The 9,931-nt window shown below is 41.7% G+C and overlaps 1 protein-coding gene across 1 annotated transcript in view; it reads left to right on the top strand.

Moving 5' to 3' along the window:
• KIRREL3 (kirre like nephrin family adhesion molecule 3) overlaps window positions 1-9,931 on the top strand; it is a 781,784-nt gene that overhangs the window by 661,437 nt on the left and 110,416 nt on the right. The gene's annotated exons all lie outside the window — the stretch shown is intronic.

Here is a 9,931-nt window from a genome sequence, read left to right as displayed (position 1 = left end):
CCTCCTCCCCCTCCTCCCCCTCCTCCTCCTCCTCCCTCTCCTCCTCCTTCTCCTTCTCATCCTCCTTCTCCTTCCTCCTCTTCATTCTTCTTGCTCCTCTTGTCCTCCTCCTCCTTCATCACACATACATATTCACATATGCATACAAACATACACTCCTTCCTTGCCCAAGTGAAGAAGTAAGTCTCTTCTCCTAAAAAAAAAAACAAAACTTTACTATATAATGAAGGGGGAAAAGGTACTTCAAACAAAAGTAGGTATAACAATGATCAGATCAGATGCTGTAAAGGCATAGAAGTATTGGTTCATTTCATCCTGCCACACCATGTCTTCCCACAGAAGGCAAAGCAACCCCCTAACTTCTCTCACTCCTCTCTTCCCCTCTCCATGATGAAAGGGGACAAGGAACAAGAGGATGGAGCAAATTTCCTTATACCTATCGGGTTATGACAATGGATCATTCAAAGTGATGGTGAGAATTCTAGAAAAGAAACACACAACAACCCCTCTCAATAAGGAAATATTATTACTCAAAATATTTGGGAGACATCCAGGAATCCCTCCCATCCCTTGCCCCTGAGAGGGGAGAATAAAAACCATTTCCTTAGTCTCCAAAACAGTAAAAGGAACGTTCCAGCAAGGTCTAGTGCCAGAACCTTCTTCCTAACACTATGAAGACATGCTTCCTAGTATAGTGCCTGCTGTACCTTTGAGGCAGCTAGGTGGCCTAGTACAGAGTACTAGATTTGGCATCTGGTAGACCTGAGTTCTAATCCTGCCTCAGACCCTTACTAGCAAATCACTTAAACTTTCTGGGTCTCAGTTTTCTCATTTGTAAAATAGACTCGGTGGTCTTTTAGGTCCCTTCTAGCATTAAATCTTGTCATCTACCTCACAAGGTTGTTATGAAAATGAAATAAGTACAATATGGTCTTACATAGATGAATATGAATGTATATTGTATATATGTTCATGATTATAGATATATATGCATATGTATATGTGTAAGTGTATGTATGTATATGTTTGTATGTATATATGAATGCATGTATATGTGTGTATGTGCATTCATGCTTAATTGTGGCCTTCTTGAGTGAAGCAAAGAAAAGATAGGCAGCTCTCAATACAGCGTATAGTATTTATTATATAGGCTTTCTTGAAATGGAAATTTATTGTTTTGTATTTTGAATCCTCTCTTACTTTCTGCTGTGTACATGGCAATGCTTTTTTTTCTTATTTTATATTCAAGTTTTAGTATTTAAGTTTATATGTTTTTTCTTTTCTTAGTGTGTTTAAATTTAAAATAAATTAGTTTTTTTTAAAGAAAAGGACATAAGATAATATATACAAAACACTTTTTAAATTATAAAATACCATATCAATGTCAATTAATTTTAATAAATGGGCTAAGAAGTCAGGATAAGGATAGGCAGCCTATACTGGTAAATGTTGAACAACCAGCTCTCGGGGGGAGGGGGGGATATGTGCCTGACACATTTTTTAAGTTTAATGTGGATTATTAACATTTTCTCCATCACTTTCTTAAGTCTAGAGTGACAGTCAACAAGACAATGAATCAATTTCCTAGGTATAAATGCTCACACTGGAAATTTAACAATATGCTTTCTAGCTCCACCATACTCCCTGGGCATAGGGATAGGGACAAGAACTGGACCTGTGATTTCATTACCATTAGGGAACTCCTAGGTGAGGTAATTCCTTCTACCAGTACACATCAGCACCTTCTTTGAAACTTAGAGATTTGCATGAAGCATTGAAAAGCTAGTGACTTGACCAGGGTCACATAGCCAGAGGCAGATTCCTTTGAGGCCAGTTCTTTATCCACTATGGAAGTAGGTTAATAGAATCCAGCAAGTGAGGTCTGATGTTTACCTGGGAAGCAGTCATACATTTCGGTGCTATTGCAACTGACATAACCTTGAGGTGTCAGGACTAGATGCATGATTCAAACCTTTCTCCATTTGGGCAACACTATGAATTAAGCATTTAGTGTGGAAATAAATTTTTATTAGACACTGAAGAAATGCAGAGAAAAGAGGAAACATTATCCCTGCTCTTGGGGAGTTTCCCATCAAATGAGGGAAATAAAGCCCATATACATGAAAAAAAAATAGAACCTGTATAGGCATACTGTGAATAACATTGTACTGATCAACATTTTTTTAGCAACAATGTCGTCAATATGTTATAGCCAAACCTCAATGTAAAAACATGATACTCTATGGCACCATTTGGCTGACTGCCCACTTATGACGCTGTTCCAATGAAACTAACTGCCCCCATCGTGTTGTTTCACCTAACATCATGCTTTCATAAGACCAATTAATGATGTCAGTTTAATTGACAGGTCTGCAGATGTTTAGCCTGAAAAAGAAAATACTTGAGGGAAACATCATGGGCATATCCAAATCCTTGAAAGGTGGGAAGGAATTAAGCATTCTCTGTTGATTCAGGAAATAAAGCTAGGATCAGTGAATGAAAGTTATAGGGAAGATTATTAAAACAAAATAAGTAAGAATTTTTTAGAAATTGAAGTTATCTCATTAATGAAAGAGAGTTCTTTGAGAGATAAACAGTTCCCTGACACTGAAGTATACAAAGACTATTCCTTCATATCAAGGAAGGAAGAAAAGAAGGAAGCAACAAAGGAAGAAAGGGGGGAAGGGAAGGAGTGAGGAAGGGAGGAACAGAGGAAAGAAAGAAGGAACGAGTGAATGAACAAATGAAGAAACTAAGGAAAGAAGGAAGGGAAAGAGGGAGGGAGGGAGGGGAGGAAGAAAATAAGTATTTATTGAACACCTGCCACTGTGTGCCAGACACTATGCTAAACATTTTACAAATATTGTTGCATTTAATTCTCACAACAACCCTGAGAAATAGATGCTATTATTTTCCCCATTTTAAAATTGAGGAAACTGAGGCAAACCGAAATTAAGTAACATACCAAGGATCACACAGCTAGTGTCTGAGGCTAAACTTGAACTCAGGTCTCCTGACTCCAGGGTCAGTGTTCTATTGACTATTCCACCCTTTTGCCTCCAATACCAGTCGATCAAGCAATGGACAAGCATTTATTTAAACACTGTACTAGGCACTGGAGATAGAAGGACAGAGAATAAAAACATATGTGACAGAAGTCCAATTTGCTTCTTTAAATCACCAAATCATTTGTATGTTTATCAAAGGAAAATAGGTTTCCCCTTTGTTTGGCTGATAGAGAGGAAGAATCAGTATGTCTTAGGAGCTGGCATATAGAGGGGAGGCAGAAGCTGTCCCGACTAAGGAGATTTGGAAAGGCTGGGATAATGAGAGGTGGAAGATTCAAGAGGAAGGAAAGTGTTACCAGTTAGTCACAGTTCTTGGGAACGCCATCATACCCTCTTTGGGAGCTGTTGTAAGAGTTTTTATACCGTGTGTGAGCTGGGGCCAAATGAGACTATGACTCTCCGACTTAGAACCTAACAAAGATAACCTTCAAGCCATATTAAACCATTAATAGCAGATATAATCCAAGTGCTGATGGGAATGTTGGAATGAGTTAGCAGTAATCATGTGGCCCTTTCTGGAAGAGATAGATTCGTCGCAGTCTAGAGGAAAGGTAGGTATGCAGCTTGGTGGAGAAGAGGAGCAAGGTTTTTGGTGGTTTTTTGAAAATGAAAAGGTGGGAACAAGTAAACCATGAGTATAAAGGAAAGGCGACTTGCTTAGAATAGAAAGTGAAAGTCAGGGAGTCATGAGAGATAGAAGCAATTAGGTTAGGAGGGCCACCTCCTAGACTGAGGATAATCAACCCATAGATTGAGCCTAGAACACAAAATCTTAGAGTTGGAGAGAACTTTAGAAGTCATTTTGTCCAAACTCTAATGGCATATCAAGAGGAATGATCAGTAGCAGACCATGAAGCTCATGCTTAAGAGTATGAATTTAATATGAAAAATAATGGGAAGTCAGTCCACTTTGGGCAGCTCAGTGGAACAGTAGATAGAGCCTGGAGTCAGAAAGACTCATCTTACTGAGTTCAAATCCTACCTCAGACACTTACTAGCTGTGTGACCCTGGACAAGTCACTTAATCTTCTTTGCCTCAGTTTCTTTACCTGTAAAATGAGCTGAAGAAGGAAATGGCAATCTACCCCAGTGTCTCTGCCAAGAAAACCCCAATGGGGTCATTAATAGTCAAACACGACTGAACAGCAACAAGCCACTTAGCACATGTGATGGAAATGTGATACTACTGACACCAAAGTAACAGATGAATTCTTTTCTATGATCCTTCTCTCCAGCCGACCGTCTTACAGATTGCACGTCATTGGTCTTAAGGGCAATTAATTAACAGTAGTGATGGATCAAAGGTGCACTGGGGAAAAAACTGGACTTGGATCCAGAACTAAATAATAGTAAGAGCAGATATGATGATTATATGACGATAATATATGATGTGAAGTGATAGGATATTACTAATATATCATGATAATAAGAGCGGTTCTTTGATGTTTCTGTCGTTCTTGAACGATAACAATCTTGTGAACAGAGCAGGTTATTCTCATTTTACACACGAGTAAAATGGGAGTCACAGAGCTTAAGTGACTTGCTCACCACACAATTTGTATTCAAAGCAGGATTTGAACCCGAGTCTCTCCTGACTCCAAGTCCAGCAGTCTCTCCCCTACACCACCCTGCTGATCCTAAGGGTCTAGTCCAGCTCTAATATTTTGTGATTCATCATCACTCCTGAGTAAAACAACTCAAAGTACAGATCATGATGGTGGATTGGGTGGGCATCTTTGCACTCAAGTATATCATAAGATAAGAGTGATGATAATAATAAATAATAATAAAATATGTAGTACCTACTATGCACTAAACACATTGTAAAATTATCTCATTTGATCTTCACAACAACCCTGTGAGGTAGGTATTCTTATTATCCTCATTTTACAGTTGGGGAAACTGAGGCAAAGAGAGGTTAAATGGTTTGCCCAAGATCATACAACTAGCAAGGGCCTGAGTCAGAATTTGAACTCAAGTCTTCCTGACTCAGCACTTTACCCACTGCACCACCTAGCTGTCCCAAAATCATAGGATCATAAATCTAGAGGTGGAAGAAACCTCAGAAGCCATCTAGTCAAACCTCTCATTTTACCAACAAGGAAACTGGAGCTGTTGCGGTGGGGGCTCTGCCCACCCAAAAACTGTTGAGGTTTCATGATGTGTTGTGGTGGAACCGTCTCAAAGAATTTAGAGTCAGACCACCTCTAATCCAAGTATAGGCATTTATTGAGATTGACGCTTCTCGTGAAGCAGGCTAGGTTCCAAGAGGAACCAGCAACTTCAGAGAAAACAAGATGGATTTTTGTAGAGTAAAGATGCAGTTACATAACAGAAGTTTACACAGAATATAAGAATAATATAAAAAGACAGGAGGAGTTTGTTAAGGGATTAGGTAATGGAAGAGGGGTCCCATCTATGGTTCCATTCTGGTCATGCTGCCCTCCAATTGGCTAGCTATTGTGGTCCTGTCTGGTCAAGATAGATAGGTATTGTGGTTCTGTCTAGGGCTAGATGGATGATGTGATTGTGATTAAATACAAGAACATGCCTTTTTCTGTGGGAATGGGTGTTGGGGCAGTGACCAGGTAGAGGCAGTAGCTGGGTTCCCATCACATGGACACACCTGCTATTTCTGTGAAAACTAAGAGTTCAGGGACACACCTGTTGTTCCAGTGAGCAGTGAGGCATATACAAAGAAGTTAGGACATTGGGGGCGGGGTGGGGAGGAGGGTAGGTAGGTTCAGTGGGCCTGCTGTTCAATGGGACTAGGCCTATATTGAAGTAAGAATATTGGGACTGGAGGCAGCTTTTATCAAGATTCCATCAGAGCCTAGGAGGTTGTTACTTGCCAAAAGCCACCCAGGCAGGCTCATGAGGTTTCTAAAGAGAGAAAGATATGACTGATCAAGCTAACACTGAAGGAACCATGTGGAACTTTGGTTGGAAAAGGATAAATGCCCCCATTGCCCAAATTCCCAGCTAGAGAACTGAGTAAGTCCATAGGCTATAGCACTCCATCCCAAAGGGAGCTATCCCCATGAGGGAACAAGGTGTGAGTTTTGAAGAGAGAGTTGGAATTGGGTTGAATTAATCCTTTAGAGATGAGAAATTTGTATGGTTTCAATAGATTTCTGTGGTATCCTTCCAGGGAGCCCCTCACGGGATGTATAATAGAAAAAACTGAGACAGAACAAGAAATGGAGAAAGTCAGATGAAGACAGAGATTGAGACAGACAAACAGGGCCAGAAAGAACTTGGGAGGTCAGACTGGTCAGAGGACAAGAAATCAGCCAGATGCTGGTAGCCACTCCAAACCTGGCTGAATGTGGAAAAGATTTATAAATACATTAATAGGCTAAACTCAAAGCACCAAGTGGTGGGTTGAACCAGGGCCCAACAAAGAAGGTCTTGGGACAAGGAACTAACATCCTGATATCAGGCCCAAGGGAAAACAAGAGGCAGCTATAGAGTTTTAGGAGACCATGGCTGATACTGTGAGGTCTCATGAGAGAGTCCAGGGAAATCTAGCTAGATCTACTTTCCTTGGTCTCATTTCTTATCTAGCCTTTAGTCATTGAATGGGTGTTGCCTCAGACAAAATGGGACCTGCCATCACCAGTCATCTTGACTTTTGTCTTGCCACTGGACTTCTATGACTCTGGAGGAGAGAGTAAGGCTGACACAGTTTTGCATCACTTATATACAATTCACACACCATTCATCGCCTTCATAATGTCATTGGTCCTCTTCAAGAACGAAGGATGAGCAACAGCAGCTAGAACTAGCAAGTTTGAAATCCTTATAATTAAAACACAAGGCAGATAATTTTGTCAGCACTCATAGTATTCATGATCCTTTTTATGTAAATAGGTTGTAACTCGGTCTTCCTTCCTTACCCTCACTGCATGTTGGCTGGTAGGGACCTAGGAAAAGGGGAGATATTTCCCCTACTTGGGAATGCTTTGAGATATTTGCCCAGAAGTGGTGATGACTTGTGGAATATTAGATCTAGGAGAGAGATTACAAATAGCCTGTTAAAGTGCCTTCATTTTAGTGATGACAAATCAGATCAGAGAAATGAAGTGATTTACCCAAGGTCACACTGCTGATGAATGCCTACATCAGGAACTGTATCAAGATCTTCCTACTCTGTTTCTGGTGTTATTTCTACCATGCCACTGGATAGGAATCTAAGGATCAGATCACAGGAAAGGGGTCTCAGTAGAGGCTGAGGAGGCAAGGGAAGAGAATAAGCATTTATAAAGCTCATGCTATGTGCCAGGCTCTGTGCTAAGCACTTTTAAAATGTTCTCTCATTTGATCCTCACAACTCTAGGAGGTAGGTGTCATTATTATCCTCATTTTACAATTGAGGAAACTGAGGCAAATAGGTTAAGTGACTTGCCAAGGGTAATACACAGTTAGTAAATATCTGAGGTCAAATTTGAACTCAGGTCTTCCCCTCTGAGTCACCATCTTTCCTGGAAGGAGATTAGCTGTTCAGTTTGCCACAGAACATTGAGCTTCAGACTGGTCAGGGTTTTAATTAAGTAGAGAAGTGCTATGAGAAAGGTTATCCCTTTTGAGACAAGCCTAGATATAATCCCTGCCCCAGGGAACCCGTGGATTCTATGAAGTCCCAGGGTATGCCCCAGCAGCCCCCTGAGCACCTTGCCCTTAGTATACACTATCAGAGGAGAGAGCACAGCTCTAGATCTGAATGGCAAGTCCAGGTCTGCCCTCCTTGTCAGCATTAGACAACATAGAACATTGCGGCTGTACCCACTTTCCACCTCCACTTAAGAAACTGGTGTCCCCAGATCAATAGCATCCATTTTCCATTTCATTAAGCCTCATTATCTGGGGATTGACTGCTTACTTCCCTCCCAGCCACACTGGGTCCTTTCAATTATTCTGGCCTTATCCGTGGGTGTTCACTTTAGTGAGAGGTTCATAGGAACCCACAAACTTACACAGTTATTTCCCACTCTCCAAAATAAATAAATAATCCTGTAGCCCACAGAGGCTGGCTTCCAAAAAACTGTCACATTTTCACAAGTCGATCAAGGTGTTTGCAAATGTTTATATAAAAGCAAGAGCTTTCCATATGCAAATATGTCAAGAATAACATTGGCAGCTGAGAAGGCACTGGGTACCAGAAATACAGCTGGAATCACAGATGTGGGAGCAAGGAAAGAGGGGGATGTCCTGCTGGACATGCCACTGGCCTGCCTGAGAAGGCCAAAAAGCTTGGGTCTGGCCCCATGACCAATGTGTATGACCATACTCTTAACTGCTGAGATAGGGAAGAGAAGATGGAACCTCTCCCTCTCTACCCATCCTCTGCTAGAGAGGAGATCACTGTATGAGAGATGAGCCTAACTGAAGTCTTGAGAGACAAAGAGGAAAGGCTATATAGAGGCCAAGGAGGCAGAGTTAAACCCAGATCCGTTACCCATCAGGATAGCGAGAACTGTACTTAGAGTGAGGGGATGGGAGGAGGGGTCACCAAGGTGTGATTCCCTAGTCCTACCCTAGGATGCAAATGCCTATGAGGAGCAGTGTGCTGTAGTGGTAAAGCCTTGCACTAGTAGGAAGAAAGGTGTTTGAACCTTGCCTCTGGTGCTTACTAGCTTTGTGACCCAAACAAGGCACTTATTTAATCTGTAAAATGAGAGGGTTGGATTTAATGGGCTCTAAGGGTCCTTCAAACTCTAAATTTATGATCTTATGTAGGTCTTTCTTGTTTTTTCCCTTTCTTGTTCTAAGCCAGAGAAGCTACTCAGAGCAACCTTGATGTCAAATCTGGAAAGGATCTAAGATCATCTAACTAACCCAACCCACTCATTTCACAAATGAGAGGAAGCTATGGCCTTGGGTGGGTGACATGACTTACCCAAATCAATTCCAGAGCCAGAGCAAAGCCCAGGTCTCCTGCCCTCCCCCTGAAACTCTGTTTATCCCAGTTTGCCCCAGGGCCTCCTAGGGTTCCCACCCCACTTCCCACCATGTGCAGTGAGACCCTACTGCACATGGGATTCAGCCCCAAAGACCCAAAGTCCTTCTTTGGGTCACCTGGAGCTTCCTCCATATCTACCTTGGTTCTGCCCTTAGAATGGTGATTCATTATTCCAGTAGTCTCTCTGTTGGCCCTGGATCCTACCCACCCTCCAGCTCCCTGAGTTTTATCCTGTTGGCACTTTTTAAAATCTTCATAGCCCATAAAGAATGAACACCATCCCCTGACTGAGCTCTGGCACTCTGCGCACAAATGAGATCGTTGTATCCAGGGCGTGGGATGGAGAAGCACTGAAATCAATTAGATTTAGAATGCAGGGTTTGAATCTTTACCTTGCCATTTACCACCATCTACCTTAGGAGAATTGTTCTTTGATCAACTTGTGAAAATGTGATGGTTTGGGGGAAGCCAGCCTACCTGGACTATGGGCTTATTCATTTATTTTGAAGAGACAGAGATAGGTATGATCCCAGAAAGCACTGATTTCTCACCCCCCGCCCAAGGTAAACACTTATGGATGGGGTCAGAAAAACTTAGAGAGCCCATTGTGGCTGGGACAGAAGCAAGCAACCAATGCCCAGATAATGAGATTTAATAGAATAGAAAATGGACACTCTTGATCTGGGGACACTAGCTTCTGAAGGAGAGGTAGAGAGTAGGTGCAACTGAGCAGGGACTCTAATGCTGCAAGGTCCTAGCTTGTTGAGAAATTAATTATGTAACTTCTCTGGACCTCAAGTTCCTCATCTATAGAAAGAAAGAAAGAGAAAGTAAGGAAGGGAGGAAGGAGGGAGGGAAGGAAGGAAGGAAGGAAGGAAGGAAGGAAGGAAGGAAGGAAGGA

Source organism: Petaurus breviceps, unplaced genomic scaffold (assembly GCF_028583685.1).
Source record: "Petaurus breviceps papuanus isolate PSGF00001 unplaced genomic scaffold, PetGlider_PUasm1.0 91133, whole genome shotgun sequence".
Taxonomy (NCBI): domain Eukaryota; kingdom Metazoa; phylum Chordata; class Mammalia; order Diprotodontia; family Petauridae; genus Petaurus; species Petaurus breviceps.
This window is presented reverse-complemented; position numbering and strand designations above follow the sequence as displayed.